The sequence below is a fragment of the Dipteris shenzhenensis genome, chromosome 14 (genome assembly GCF_047967505.1).
Source record: "Dipteris shenzhenensis isolate YYH24624 ecotype China chromosome 14, Dip_SZ_1.0, whole genome shotgun sequence".
Taxonomy (NCBI): Eukaryota; Viridiplantae; Streptophyta; class Polypodiopsida; order Gleicheniales; family Dipteridaceae; genus Dipteris; species Dipteris shenzhenensis.
This window is the reverse complement of record NC_141609.1, coordinates 23,448,944-23,464,830: the sequence shown is the minus strand read 5'-3', so window position 1 is coordinate 23,464,830 and position 15,887 is coordinate 23,448,944. Positions and strand designations below refer to the sequence as shown.

Sequence of the window (15,887 nt, the reverse complement as noted above, 5' to 3'; positions counted from 1 at the left end):
TCGGGAGGAAGATCAAAAGAAAACATTGGGGAGTTTTTGCTTACCGAGTGATGCCTTTTGGGTTGACCAATGCACCAGCTACATTTCAAAGGTTCATGAGTCAAGTTCTTGAGCCTTACTTGGGAAAGTTCATAAGGGTGTTTTTGGATGATTTTTGCATTTATTATCGGCGCATGGATCACATGGAGAAGTTAAAGATGGCCTTAGCTAGGATTGATGAAGCAAAAGGGTGTCTAAATCCTAGCAAGTGTCATTTGGCTCAAACAAAAGTAGTCTTGTTGGGGCATATTGTGTCTCAAGAAGGCCTGCAAATGGATCCTGACAAGGTTCAAGCAATCATGGCATTGCCAAGTCCTGAGAATGTCACTGGTGTTCGCAGAATTCTAGGAAAGAGCAAGTACTATCAATGGTTTTGTGATGATTTCACAGAGATAGTGCATCCCATGAACTTGTTGACAAGAAAAGGAGTTTCTTTCCAATGGGGTATGGAGCAACAAGAGTCTTTCCAGCAACTTAAGGAGGCCATGAGTAAGGGCCCAATATTAAAGCCCCCTGATTGGTCTCAAGACTTTTATGTAAATCCAAGTGTATCTTTGCATTCAGTTGGTGCTGTATTGCTACAAAAAGGAGAGGCAGGTAGAATGCAACCCATCTATTATGCCAGCCGACAGCTTACAGATGTGGAAACAAGGTATGAAGAAATGGAGCAGCAAGCTCTCTCTTTGGTGTTTTCCGTCAGAAAGTTTCGCTCCTATTTATTACCTCGACCATTTTTCTTCCTTACCTCTCAGTCTGTATTAGCATATCTAGTTCGCAAGCCTAATCCTGGGGGGAGATTTGCAAAATGGTTGTCAGAGCTTCAAGAGTTCTCTTTCTCTTTTGTCACTGAAAATACCACTAGGTCCACTATGGCAGATTTGCTCACAGGGCGGGAGGATCTAGGAGAAGAAAAGAAATGTAAGGAGAACATTAAAGATGAAAGGGATACACCACCAACAGCTTTTGTTTTGTATTTTGATGGGGCTTTTAGCCCTTCATGCCAACAAGGAGCCAGGGGGATAGTCTTGATGAATCCTGAAGGTCAAGAGGTATGGGCAAGAGGACAAGAGCTTCCAGGTATCACAACTAACAATGAGCTGAGTATAATGCTTTGATTCTTGGTTTGGAGGGTTGTCTTCAAAGTCAAGTTAAAGAATTGGAAGTAAGAGGAGATTCTCAGCTTATTATAAAGCAAATGCAAGGGCATTACCAGACAAGAAGTCCTCATTTGAAGGAGCTTAATCAAAAGGCTATGGCACTATGTAGTCAGTTTGATTTTTGCAAGTTTGTTCATATAAACAGAAAATAAAATCGAAGGGCAGATGAGTTAGCTACTCAAGCCATTGTAGTACAAGACCGGGGGGTGGTTTCTTTGGTAGACACTGGATGGCCAGAACTGCAAGATGTTCAGCAATATGTGGAAGAAGGCATGTTTCCTAAAGGGTTAACTCCACAACAGAAGCAGATATTGGTAAGGAAGGCTTGTCCCTATACTATTGTTAATGACATTCTTTATAAATTGGGAAAAGATAAGGTGCTCCGTCGGGTGGTCCATCCCATGGAGACTAGGAGAATCCTAGAAATGTGTCATGAATGCTCTGGTCATTTTGCTTTAGCAAGCACAGCTAGGAGAATTCTTAATGCAGGATACTTTTGGCCACGCCTCCATAAGGATGTATATGAATGGTGTCGAAGTTGTAAAGTATGCCAAAAGTTTGGAAGGCGACAGTTGATTCCTGGGCCCTTGAAGCCTATTCTAGCATATGGACCATTTGAGATGTGGGGGTTGGACTTTGTGGGACCACTCCCTCGCTCATCTCAGGGCAAGCATTATTTATTGGTGGCCACAGATTATGCGACTCGATGGGCAGAGGCCAAGGCCATAGTCAATAGCAAGGCAAGCACAGTTGCAAAATTTCTCTTTGATCAAATTTGTTCACGCTTTAGTTGTCCTTTGGAAATTCTCACTGATGGAGGAACCTCTTTTAGAAATGAACTAATTGAAGATGTGGTGCATAAGCTAAAGATAAATCATAGCATGTCCACGCCATACTATCCTCAATGTAATGGCTTGGTTGAGAAAACAAATGGATTGTTGTGCAATTCAATGGGAAAGCTTGTTGACACCAAGAAAAGGCATTGGGATAGGCACTTGGCAGAAGTTTTATGGGCTTACAGAACCACACACAAGCTAGCTATTGGGTTTACACCATTCCAACTAGTGTATGGAATAGAAGCCATTTTACCCATCGAATTGGAGATACATAGTCTTCGCACAGCTGTTGCAAGAACAGAAGGACAGGAGGATGCCTATGCTCAACGCTTGGTACAGCTAGAAGCCTTGGATGAATCCAGATTACAGGCCTTACAAAACTTGGAATCTTCTCAAAGAAGGCGCAAGGCCCGTTTTGACACCAAATTATGCAAGAAGAAAGATATTGCAGAAGGAGATTTGGTAATGAGATTTGATAGCCGTCTGGACAAGTGGCTAGACAAAAAGTTTATCGGCCGATGGGAGGGACCATATCGAGTCAAAAAGAAGTTCACAAATGGAACCTTTCAGCTTGAGGATGTTGATGGCATGGTGATACCCGGACGCACCAATGAGTATCTCCTTAAATTCTTCTATGCTCGACCACCTTGAGGGCCAGCAGACCCTCTCTATACTAGAGAGGATCTGCTGGGGGGGGAAAGATGTGACGCCAAAAATTGATATTTTTAACTTGGCATTGATATTGTTTTTCTCTATGTTTGATAAGAGTTTGAGTATCAAGTGACAGCCTAGCGGCTCTCACATATTTCTATTTTCTATGATATTGTATGGGATTGAGAGGATGAGTGGAATGGCTCATTGTAAATACCATAGGTATGAATTATAAATACCTTGGTATGGGGTGAGAGTTATTTGTGTATGGGATATTATGAGTTTTTTAGAAAATAGGAAGAGTGAGTCATATAAAGAGGTGGGCTCATGTCCATGTGTTCCAATAATATAAGAGAGGCCACATGCCAAGTGTGTGGAAGGCATGTGGAGGAGTGTGAAGTCAAGAGGAATCCTTCTAGAACTCCTATGTGGAATAAGGAGGATGTGGACATGTGGAAAAGAGAGGGTCCCTATGGGCTCCATGTGAGGAGACTCTTGACTTTCTCAATATTTTAAGAGTGTTGAGCATCTTTTGATGGGACACATGGCAAGAGTAGCCAAAAAGGACATGGATGGTGACATACGTGCTTATGTGATTGATGGGGAAAGGAATCTATAGGTAGCAATTGTAAATGGGTGAAGAAGGGTAACAAAATCTCTATAAAAGGAGCCCTCCTCTCCCTTGTTCATCAGAATCTCTTCCACCATTGGGCCTTATGTTGCTATAGTTCTAGTCTCCCCAAGCCTCTTCCATGAGCCTTCGCTTCCTCTTGTAGATATTCTCTTATGTAGACTCTTGAGTCCTTCTCTCTCTAGTTTATTCTCTCTCTATGAGTAGTCTTGGAGCTTCCGCTCCCTCTTGTATGTATGAAACCTCTTCTTCTCCCTTGTGTTTGTAGTGTTGAGGTGGATTCTCACTCTATTTGTAATGAAGGTCACTTTAGGTTCTCTCTCTCTTGAGTGTCTCTTCCCTTTTCTTTCTTTCAAAGCCTTAAAAGTTCTTTCTATTCGGCTGCTCACTGTGCACACATGGTCCATTTGTTTCCCGAGCCACTATGCAAACTTCTTCCCCTCTTCTAGGCGAAATCTATGAGGGGTGGATCGTTGATGAAGGTGGAGTCTTGAGGGAGCATCCTGCTCAGGCGAAATTAGCCTGGGTGGAGGGTAGTTTTCATGACAGTTTGACCCCCTGTTAGTGTTTTGCTCATAACTTTCTGCTTGGTAGTCTGATTGTAATGAAATTTATATCAGCGCAAAGCTCTCTTCAAGGCGCATGTTCTTGTATAATCAGATCTTGAATCAGATACTGCTGCAAAAAGTTATGAGTCTCTGTGTTTGACAGTCTATTTTCATGATAGTTTTTACCCCCTTCTAGTAAACTGTCCATATCTCTTCAACCGTCTGTCTGTTTTCAATGAAATTATATCAGCGTGAAGCCCATCTCAGGCCGCATCTCTTTTGTACTTGAATCTTTGATATCATGTCTCTACCAAAAGTTATAGGCCTCTGTGTCTAATGACAGTTTGTAGAGTGTTTTGAGCTAAGTATAAAGGTGTCTATGAAGGAGGTGAAATGTTTCCTCGGAATCTACCCATCCGACCTAATCAGCCCCTTCAAACTCCTCGATATATATCAGTTCATGTCATGTTGAGCCGCAAGATCTTCTTTCAACAACGTATCGCTCTTCTCTTTGGTGCATACCGGCTCACTGAGATTATGGCCTCTGCTGATCCTTTCCTTCTCCCTATGCTTGACTACAACATCACTTGGGATGTTACCATCTTCATTCTCATCTAAGGGAGGAAAGTATGGTGTGGTATCTTGGCATAAAAGCTTCTTTCTAATGTCTCATTCTCAATGATAAGTATCTTTGGCAGTCAGTTCGAATGCTGCAGGAAGTGAAGAGGTACGTGAAGTTTATTACCCCCAACTTCATGTCACAGTGCATATTCTGAGGTGTTGGTAGTGTTGTCACTCTATGAGCTTTTGGGTGCAGGCTAAAGCTTGTGAAATTGCTATGAAAATCATTTTGCAACTAGTCTGGCTTTGTATCTTTCAATGCTCCCATCTAGATTGTACTTCACTTTGTATACCCATTTGTTTGCTATGGCCTTATTTCCTAGTGGAAGGTCACATAATTCCCATTTATTATTCTTGTATAGAAGTTTCATTTCTTCATTCATAGAAGTTTTTCATTCTAGCTTGTCATCACATCTTTGAAGTACACTGGCTCTTCTATAGCCATGATGGTAGTCATAAGAGCATAATTGGTGGTTTCAACCTGAATTGGTTTGCCTTTTTGAGCATATGTCAATATGGCTGGTGGTTTGCTTTCCCTAGTAGAATGTTTGAGTTGTTGTGGCTCTTATCGAGGTCCTTGTGGCAATTCTTGCTCTTCTTCATCAACCTTTTTTGAATGTATCTATCTCCTGTGTATTTAAGGTTTTCCATTCTAATTCCTCAATAAAGATTGCATCTCTAGAGAAAATGACCTTTTGCTTGATGGGATCATACAACTTGTATGCTTTGATTTCTTCATTGTAGCTTCATAAGGTGTCATACCTTGAATCGGTTTGGTCGGAAGCTGATTAAACAAGTAGTTTGTAGTGGCTATTTCTTCTACCCAATATTGCTTTGGAAGATGCTTTTCACTGAGCATTGCTCTAGAACTGTATGCTAAAGTACCATTCTTCCTTTCAGCTCTTGCATTCTGCTGAGGAGTATCTATACATGTGAATTGTCTTCAAATGCCATTATGAAAAATAATACCACCTCTGGCATAGCTCATCACCGAGCTATGTCTAGAAGGGGGGGGAGAATGCTTCTCCTTTTTTAAATCTTCTTACATGTGAGATGGAGCTAGTGGAAGTAGCTTCGAGGTGTAGCTATTCCTTCACAGCAGCATTATAGAGGGCAATGACAAGCCAGCTTCACCAAATGTCATCACAACTTCATGAAGTGAGGAAGATTGCTGTGAGGTGGAGTAGGTGAGGAAGGCGGATGTGAGGTGGGGGAGTGAGGATGGTCAATGTGAGGTGTCGAGGAGTGAAACAGCTTTCAAGTGAGGAGTGGAAGGAAGGCGAGTGCAAAGAGGATAGAGAGGGTAGGGAGGATAGAGAGTGTAGACAACATAACAAACAAGAGCATAAATAGGGAGCAAATAATGAGAGGGCATAGTAGGGACAATGATGGAAATTATAGAGGCATGATCTAAGAGGGAGTATGCACCATTTGAAATCCAAGGAAAAGGACGAAGGGATGGATTGTTTCATTTGATCAGACGGTAATAGCAAAGAGCATGAAGAAAAAGAAAGAATGAAGAAGATGTGATAGTGAAGGAGCTTGGAAGTAGGGAAAAGATTACGATTTTGGAGCTGCTGGGAGAAAGCACAAAGCCACTACTGCTACTACTCTAAACTGTTGATGGAGTAGTAGAAATTCCTGAGGAAGAAGATCTAGGAGGAAGAGAAACACTTGTGATTTTGGAGCTTCTACGAGAAAGCTTCAAAGCTACTAGTACTGGAATTATCGTTGAAGGAAGAGTGAAATCTTGAGGAAGAAGATCGAAGTGATGGTGAAGGAGCTTGCGATTTTGGAGTTGCTACTACAAGAAAGCTTTGAAGCTACTGGATTGTCATTAGAGGGGTGAGGAAGAGAATTGGCATGACATATTTCTTGTGCTCCTCATCTTGATGCATTAATCCTCCTCCTCCTTGCAGCTACTACGATTTCCTCAGGAAATAAAGTGATGATGAAGCAATTGGGAGGTAGCAAAATGGAACTTGCAATTTTGGAGCTGCTGTGAGAAAGCTTTGAAACTATTGCTACTGCTTGAATTGTCATCTTGCTCCTTTTGAGAGAGTATAGATCGAGTAGAAAGAGAGAGGATAGGAGCGCCAGAACTATAGAGAGAGTAGAGAGTAGAGAGAGAATAGGATAAAGAGGTAGAGAGGGTAGGAAGCTTAGGGAGAGAGTATAGAGAGTGTAAGTAGAGAGGGATCTTAGGGAGAAGAGAAGCTTAGGGAGCATAGATAGTAAGCAGATGGAGAGCAAGCATAGAGAAGTTGTGAGCCTAGAGATCATAGAGAGGAGGTTTGCAGCTAACGTGGGTAGGGAGCATAAGTTGTCAGAGTAGGAATGGTATGAGTAGTGCGAGTAGGATATGGTAATCCATAGAGAGGAAGGGAGAGTGACCTGAGTAGTAAGGGAAAGTATCTCAAGTAAAATAGGATAACCTGAGTAGAAATCGATTCAACGGAATACAATTCCTCCAAAAACTAGTTACAAAAGTTCTGTCAACCTTAGCAAGTTGAATCATTGAACCACCAAAATTGTGTGATCAGAATAGAGACCATCTACTTGTGAGGCGAGCAAAGAATAGAAGATAACTTACCCAAGTAAAGAAGATAATGCCAAACCAAAGTGTACATAAGAATGAGGTCAGGTCAAGGTGACTCTGCATTATGCACTTTGATATTCAAAGATTTGCAGGGTGGGTGGTGTAAAATTTGAAAGTACAAGGATGGCAAAATTTTCAGCCACCGTGGTTTCTCTCCTCCATCAATACATGTCAAGAAAATTGGATATACCAGTTCCCCTCAAGCAAGTGCAATATGGCCTACAATGCTTCAAAACACAAATAGGTCAAAGGGCATACTATTGGGTTTAATGCTATGTACTATGAAATGCAATAACCTTTGACATGCTTATGAGACATATAGCAAGGAATTGCATGGAGAAACAAACAATACATTGTAAGAAGTGTTGGATATATTAAAATGTCACCAACTATCAATGTTTGAAGACCACCATGTAGTAGTCCCAATAGTTTGGATTCCATTTTTTCAATGGGCTTTGGTACTCAACAAATCAAGAAAACATTATGAAGCATGCCCTCAAATGGGTATGCGTATTTTTAGCACAACATTGGAGGCTTGCATGATACATGATGTTCTGAATTAGGTGTGTCCTTTGGTTGAGGAGAAGCTTAAACATGTACCTTTGAATGATTACTGGGTTGCATGAATGTGTAGAACAAAAAATTGATATTTTTGAATAAATTGTTATACCCTATACTCTTCAAGATGCATGCTTCTCATGCAACATAGCACTTGTAATGCTTTAACAACCTCATTCCAAATCTTTATTCCATATTTTTTGGGTCTCATGTTCAAGTTTGGAATGTGTACTACAACTTGAAAACCAAGTTTGTTAAATTGTGTTGACCAATGCATAAGTTATCGGTTAGGCAAGATACCTATAGATTAAAAATGCACTAAAGCTCACCAAAAATATTTTACGCTCACACAAACATTAACCCAACAATAGTAGGGTGTAGAATCAATGGTGGGTGTCAAGGTATGGAAGTGTGGGAGTGAAGAGCTCTTAAAATAATGAAATGAAAATGAGACCCAAATCCTTTATATAGGGCCCAAAGCCTTAATTTTTAATTTAAATATGTTTTTCCAACCTTGAACTCTAAAAACATAAAATTGACTCAACCTTGAACTGAAAACTTATAAATTAATATGCATGAACTCAAAATTTTCCTTTGCTATTACAATTCATAGCCTCTATACATCGACTTTACTGCAGATCACATGATCACAAAAAATTATGAATTTGATGCATAGCCATCACTAGAAGAGCCTACACCATCAATTTCATTTAACTCCACCCATATGAACCCTTCTTTGTGACGGTTGCATGCCACCTTGCATGATTTTGCCTTGCAATTTGATGAATTGTACATTCTTCTTCTACATTTAGTAGTAACATCCCACATTGCATGTGACAATAATAACTCTTTGAATGCTATTATTTCATATGCTATTCTTTCAATATGTATGTACCACCATTGAACTAATTGAACCATCGGGCTCGACTAAGCTCTACCACCCCCATGTTGTGTCTCTCTGTTATATGCATTGCATGTGACAATAATAACTCTTTGAATACTATTGTTTTATATGCTATTCTTTCAATATGTATGTACCACCATTGAACCAATTGAACCATTGGGCTCGATTGAGCTCTACCACCCCCATGTTGTATCTCTCTGTTATATGCACAATGTGCTTGCCAATGCAATCTTTCCATGCCTAGAGTACGGCCTTTAGGGAGGAACCATTTGTAATGCATGATCTACCCAGAGCCCGTAGCCTGCTGTTCAGGAAAGTGCTTAGGACATGGAAGAATATGTGGGATGCCACAAAGGCAGACTGGCACATAGTGGAGGTCCTCACAATCAAATACACTCAATCTAGGAGAGAAGGACTTAATTCAGGTTGTCGTCGACTAGGATCCCAGAGAAGTGGCCCTCCAACTACACTAAATTTGAGGAGGGCCGAGTTAACCAGTGGGCTCTTGGCAAAACCAAGTTGAGTCGCATTTCGGCAAAAGTGATTTACAGTAACATATGCTGAGCAGGCTCGCTACTGATAGGCGACCTCAATAAGAAATGGAAGCTGAGGAGGCGGTGTAACCAATGGTGGCAGAAAAGGTTTAGAGATGCTTGGAAACTCTGTGCTACGGCCAAGGCTAGGTTTATGCTGGCTAAAGATACTAAATCATTGGGTGCCCGTTCGGGGCAGGTTAGCAAAGCACATTCATCTTTCACTTGCATGGCCACTGTGTGGGAAGATAGTGGAATCACTCAAACACTTGTTCTGGTCTTGCTCAGTGACACGTGAGGTTTGGATGAAAGTGGAGGCGGCCATTAGGAAGTCGGGCCTAATGGTGAAGTTCTACATTACCCCGCTAGGTGGAGGATGGTTTTGCTGGGTGAGGCTTCTAATCTCCCCTCCACTTTAGGTGCTACTTGGCCCGCAGTCTGCGTTGCGGTTTTTCTTTCGGTCTGGGAGTTGAGAAATCGACTGGCTTTCAAAGCGAATATGGCATTGGGGTTTCATGAATCCCACTCGCGCCTAATGGTGAAATCCTACCTCAAGGACTTCAGATGGATGATGGGTAGTAAGCAGCCAGTGACCAGTCATGCCTTGCAAGCTCTCTATTGGCTACGCACTACTCTAACTTTTTGTTTCTCGGCTGGCATAGCATAGGCGATGGGCCATGCCCCTATAGACAGCCAAATTTTGTATCGGGTCTTAATTACTTTGGGCCTAACCATCCCCTATAAATGCAATACAACTTTACGATTAAAACAAAGCTATTTTTCACTAACTCGGGCCCCTAGAGTGTGTTAATAGAATTCTTATGTTCCAATGGTTCTTGGACAAGATTAAGTCCAAACTTAAAGCTTGGAGCGGGCATAGTTTGGGGTGGAATGCCCGTTTCCTGATTTTGAAGCACATCCTTAGAATGACGGTCGTGTACTTAGCCTCCCTCTCGACCTTCTGCAATAGTCACTAGGCTCAAATAGAGAAACTATTTCGTGCATTCTTGTGGTCGGAAGAGGAGGGTAAGAGACACATGCACTATATTCCATGGGAACCTATGAAATTGTCAAAAACTCAGGGAGCGCTGGGACTCCCAGATATCCATCTAAAGAACGTGTCGCTAGTTAGTAAATGGATGCCCAGGCTGTTTGCTGACAACGCCCCGTGGATTTAGATGGCCAAGTGGTTTATAGAGAATGGGTGCGCAGTTATGCAAGGTCATGGAGCACCTTGAACTGGAACTAGAGACTCTTCTCAGACTTCCGTCTAAAAATCAAAGGCTCAGACCTAGTCATGTCCCTCTGCAAGGCATGGAAAATCTGCATCCACCAGATCTCGTGGAGAGGTAGACCAAGACTGAGGGGGGATGGAAGCCTCTATGAGTCCATATGGTGGGGGAAAGCCCTAGCAATAAGAGATATACCGTTTGCTAGGCTAAACATAAAAACGACGAGAAATACCTTTAGGAAGGGACTACAAACTTGGAGCCAAATCTGGAATGATAGGAAAACGGGATTGGATAGTCGACAGAGGAATTTATAGAGAGAGTAAAATTTTTTTAGCATGAACAAGGGCCTTTGTAAATTATGGTTTCATGTGGATGTGCACATGCTCAAAAAGACTAGTTATTGCTTAAGGGATAGATTTGGGTTGAACCCTCGGGAAGAAACCCTACTTAGTGTGATCCTAGAGTAGTTGCCAGACTCGTGGCCCACTAACAGTATTGCGACGAAATCAAGACTTGACTCTCAGTGGTGGCGATTGAGAAGGATGATGCTGAGAAAGCTCTCGGCGAGGAAAATTTACAATGGCCTGATTGAGGGAGGCACCCGCACGGCGGCCTTGAATAAAGCCTGGGGCTTACATAGATCGACAGCTTGGTGGAGAGCGCGTCTGATAGACGTTTGGAAAGGATGCAAGGTAGGGAAGCTTCCTAATGTGGAAAGCTTTAAACCAGTGGATCCTAGTCCGTCCCCATTGGCGAAATACATGGATACGAGCCACCTCTACCAGCTATGCGAAAGCGGTGCTGAAATGGTACTCCACCTGTTTTGGGGATGCCCGATGGCGAAAGTAGCGTGGCAGATAGTGGCAGTGGGAGTTAGGAGATGCGAGCTTATGCATAACTTCAAGCTGGGCACCAACTAGAAAGTTGCCTTGGTGGGGGATAACTATCGGTTTACCTCCACGTTGAAAGCGTGCTGGCCATACGTATGTGGCATGGCCTTATTCTCAATCTGAAATGTATGAAACTACTTTGCTTTTGATCGCAGCGCAATAGGGACCAAAGACACCATGGTCATCAACCTGACCAGAATAAACCTTTTTGAGATAAGCTTCATAGCCTAGAAGCATGATCCCCTAGTGGGGGAGTGGCTGATGAAGATCACCAGATCTGCGTAGAGTACTCCTAGGTGTTGGTGACAGCGTAGGCCACTGGCGGGAAGCCCTTTAAGATGGCCCATTTTTGTATACTTCTGTTAACTAGTAATAAAATCAGCTTTTGAGCCAAAAAAAATAAAAAAAATAGAATTCTTATGTTAGCTTCTCTTAATGAGAAGTTCCCTTTAGATTAATGCCAATTTATGAAATTTAATGTGAATTGGGGCTTTTGCATGTGAATTTCTACTTAGGTTTGAATCACGCTCATATAACTTATATTACAAAATTTATGAAATTTTAACGAAATGATACCATATGAGAACGAGAGGAGTGGCTACTACTAGTTCAAGGTTATTCCATCAAGATTGATGTGCAATCGAGTGCTTCGTCTCACCAGTTACAGCCGCCTGTCAAGTTTTAGGGAAGTTGGTGAGGAATAACTGTTCTTTTGATGATAACTTCATTGAGAACTAATTTTATAGTGTCATACGTGTTGAAACTTGATATGTAGAAGCTTTTCACTTTTTGCTTCGATCCAGTGAAACTTGGAATTGCTGCTGGCTTCGTTTGTTCTGATGAATGGAAAACACCTGCCACTACGCACAGCACAGCGCACTGCCGCCTGCGTTTAAAAGCCCCTTCGAGTTCCCGAAGCGGCGCAGCCTGCGGCACTGCGTGAAAGTCTTCATCAAGTTCATACAGAATGCTCGGCGGAAATTGCAATGGCATCCCATACCTCCCTACCACAAATGGGCAAACCTGGCTATTGTGAAGCGTCAATATACATATATGAACATTACATGGCAAGTTGGCATGACGGTTTTCGTTCTTTGGACCAGGGAGATTTAAGACAGGGGTGCACGAATTTGAATCCCCATGGACCGTATTGGCACGAGTCAGATAATTGTCATGGTCGCAGTTTGGCAATCACCTCCTGCGGCAGGCCGAGGCACCGTAAGGCTCATTAAAGGAGCGGGTGTTTATGCGCGTGATCAAACGCTTGAAGGGTAGGAATTTTGAAGGGAGGGGGAATTCGGGAAGAGTTGTATATAGCTGGCGATGGGGGAAAGCGTGGGGAACAGCTCATGGTGGGTTGGACAGGAAGATTTCTGGAAGATCACGAGGCTTGAAGGGCGATTATAATTTAGGATGGACAATGGAGGGGGGTAGGGGTTAACGTAGACAGGCGAGGGGTTTTAGACGTGAATTCTCGTAGGAAGGATGTAGGGAATGCGCATTGTGTGCAATGTGCATATTTTGGGGGAGAAGCAACTGACAAGGCGGCAGGCAGATGTCGCAAGCTGGACTGGGAAGTGGATGAAATGCGGGGGCAATCGGAAGATTTCGCGGAAAACGGAAGGTGCGCGCAGGCCGCGAAGCACGTGAGAGTAGATGGAGCAAAGTAAATGCAAGGGAGGCTAGGGGGTACAGGGTTTGGTGGGAGGGGTTGGAAAAAATGGACAAAGAGTCAAGGAGGCTGGGTGGCAAGTTCAACAGAAGGAAGGAAGATATAGAGGGGGTTCACTAAAGGGGGGGCCAAATGTGGAGGCGAATGAAGCATCCGGCAAACAAAAGAGCGGCGCAACTGCCCCGCCTTGAATGCGTTGGCGGCAGGTTTGGGGGAGGGCGGGGGCCTGCTAAAATAATAAAGTAAAGCGAAAGCGTCTACGTGCATGGGGGCTAAGTTTGATTGGAGGGAAAGCCAATAGGGAAACGGCACGTGGCATCGGCGGGCGCGTTAGAGCAAGTATATATTGAGCGGCCCATTCTCGGGAGAATGCAACAGATCCTGTCTTTAACTTGTTTGCCTGGACTGACGGAAGAAGATATAGAATGGATCGCTGGAATGTCGTCATTGTGGCCGTTCTGCTCGTCCTTTCCGTCGGCCTTCCGTCGACGTACGCTCGCACCGGAACAAGACAACTAGGCTATTACAGTTCTCCGTCGCCTTCCGGCGGGTCTTCTCCGTCCCCCTCCGGCGGGTCTTCTCCATCCCCCTCCGGTTCTTCTCCGTCCAGCGGTTCTTCTCCCTCCGGTGGTTCATACTCACCTCCGTCGTCCGGCAGCTCTCCTTCCGGTGGATCTCCGTCCAGTGGTGGCTCTTATTCCCCTCCTTCCTCCGGCGGCGGAAGTCCGTCGTCGGGCTCTTCGCCTTCCGGCTCCACCCCCTGCCCGCCGCCTCCGTCTTATACCTCCCCGTCTTCCGGCAGCTCTCCCGTCGAAACTCCCCCGACTCCGTCCTATACACCACCTTCTTCCGGTAGCTCGCCCGTCGAAACTCCCCCTACTACGTCCTACTCGCCGCCCTCGTCCGGCAGCTCCCCTGTCGAAACTCCTCCCTCGTACTCACCACCTTCCTCCGGCAGCTCCCCCGTCGAAACTCCTCCCTCATACTCGCCACCCTCTTCCGGCAGCTCTCCCGTCCAAACGCCCCCAACTCCGTCGTCTTCCTATTCGCCACCCTCCTCCGGCACCTCCCCCGTCCAAACTCCTCCCACTCCGTCGTCTTCTTACTCACCACCCTCCTCCCGCAGCTCTCCCGTCCAAACTCCTCCAACTCCGTCTTCTTATTCGCCACCCTCATCCGGCAGCTCTCCCGTCGAAACTCCCCCGTCTTCTGGTGGTAGCTCTCCCTCTGGTTCTTCTCCGGCCCTCACCCCCCCTTATGGCAGTAGCCCTGGCTCTGGCTCCTCTCCTGTTGTGGGTTCTCCCATCGGCTCTCCCACTTCCTCTCCTGTTGTTGGTTCTCCCATCGGCTCGCCTATCACCTCCCCTGCCGTCGGCTCCCCCATCGGTTCACCCATCTCCTCACCCAGCATTGGCTCCCCCATCTCTTCGCCTGTCATCGGGTCTCCCCTGGGCTCTCCCAGCTCAACCCCCTCCACTGGGTCTCCCGTCTTAACACCTCCATCTGGTGGATACGGCGGAGGCGGGAAGGGCTCGTGCGAGTAAGTTTCCTTATGTCTGCTCTCATCCAGGGGTGAACGTGCCACTTCTCATGCTCGTGTAACTTAACTATATCTGGTTTTGCAGCTATTGGAAAAACAACGGGAGCAAGTTCCCCAGCATCCTCTCGTCTCTCGGAACCCTCGCAAGGATTTTCGGCGGCCGCTCAACCTCCGTCTTTGGATCGCGTATGACCCTCATGCAGGCTCTCGTTAATCCTAACCAGGACGAGTACAGTGCCTTAGCACGTCAAGGCACAGCCTCCCTTTTGAATGCATACACAGTCAGCAACTTTGCCTACACTCCTGATCAGGTGCGACAGACGTTCAACGACGCTTTGGAAAATCCTGATCTAGCCCGTGTACAGGCCCAGCGATTTGAGCAGGCCAACCTAGGCGTCTAGTGCCAGCTCTTTAGTGGGTTCGACAAAGTTAACTTCCCTTGCATGAGACTGGACAGAGAATTGCAACGTACGTAGCTACTTCGAGCTCCCTTGCATGGGGAAGGCGGTTTCAGATTTTCTCTTGATCTGCAATGTATCTGTTTTGGGTTACGTTGCAGCGTTCTGCGTGGAGCTCAAAGCTCCTCGCCCATCATAAGGCTCCTTGTTTTGCCACTATTATGGTTTGCTATATTGAGTGTTATATATTCATAAGTTTGGTATGTGTTGTCTTTTAAGGTTTGGGTTTATGTTCACTGGTCTAATCGAGATTAATTTTTGCGGCATACCTGCCCCTGCCCTTACCTCGACGTCTCTAAACTTCTGCAGTACACCCGCTTCCCTGAGTACTCTTCTGATTCTTGTTGCTTGATGTACTAATCGTTACAGTACACCCGCTTCCCTGAGTACTCTTCTGATTCTTGCTGCTCGTTGTACTAATCGTTATACATTTAAAATGTATTCTGTATTTTTACTCTGCGTCACACAGTTCTTCGTAGTAAAGCCAAGCCTTGCTTTGCGGTACCTTCCTATGTCCTGGCCCATTATTCCACGTCTCTTTAATTTTAGTCGATGTTTTCTATTGCGCAGGTCTAAGAATCATAACTTGTGTGCGGCTAGCTCTTTTTATGTATTTCTTCACTAGTAAAATCACCTCTCCGCTTTTTGAGTGCTGGTATTTCATCTGTAAATCCGATCTCCCTCCTAATTGCAGCTTGGACCTGGCAAACCTACCCCTAACCGAGCTCAAATTTAAGTAACTCTCGATTCGACTAGCTCAATGATGTTTCATCGTGTCCATTCCATTCTTCAATGATGTTCCTATTTCATGAATGCTTTGTGTAAGTCGTTTTGAATCTCCTTTGGGGTCTGTGAGTTTGTGTTGGAAAATTTTGAGTGTGGTTGAATTATCTTGCATTTGCCTTTGGGAATCTCCATGTGAGGTTTGAGTTTATAGTGGAAAGGTTTACTATGGAATTTATCTTGCATTTGCCTTGGAAGCGCTTGAATCCCTTTTTATGAAAAGGACTCGGATGAT

General features: G+C 44.4%; 1 pseudogene across 1 annotated transcript; it reads left to right on the top strand.

The window, feature by feature from the left end:
• The first annotated feature begins 13,306 nt into the window (after positions 1–13,306).
• Positions 13,307–15,046, top strand: LOC147894354 (uncharacterized; annotated as a pseudogene). Its single transcript, XR_015542115.1, has 2 exons — positions 13,307–14,411; positions 14,497–15,046. The product of XR_015542115.1 is annotated as an uncharacterized LOC147894354 (transcript).
• Positions 15,047–15,887: the final 841 nt, after the last annotated feature.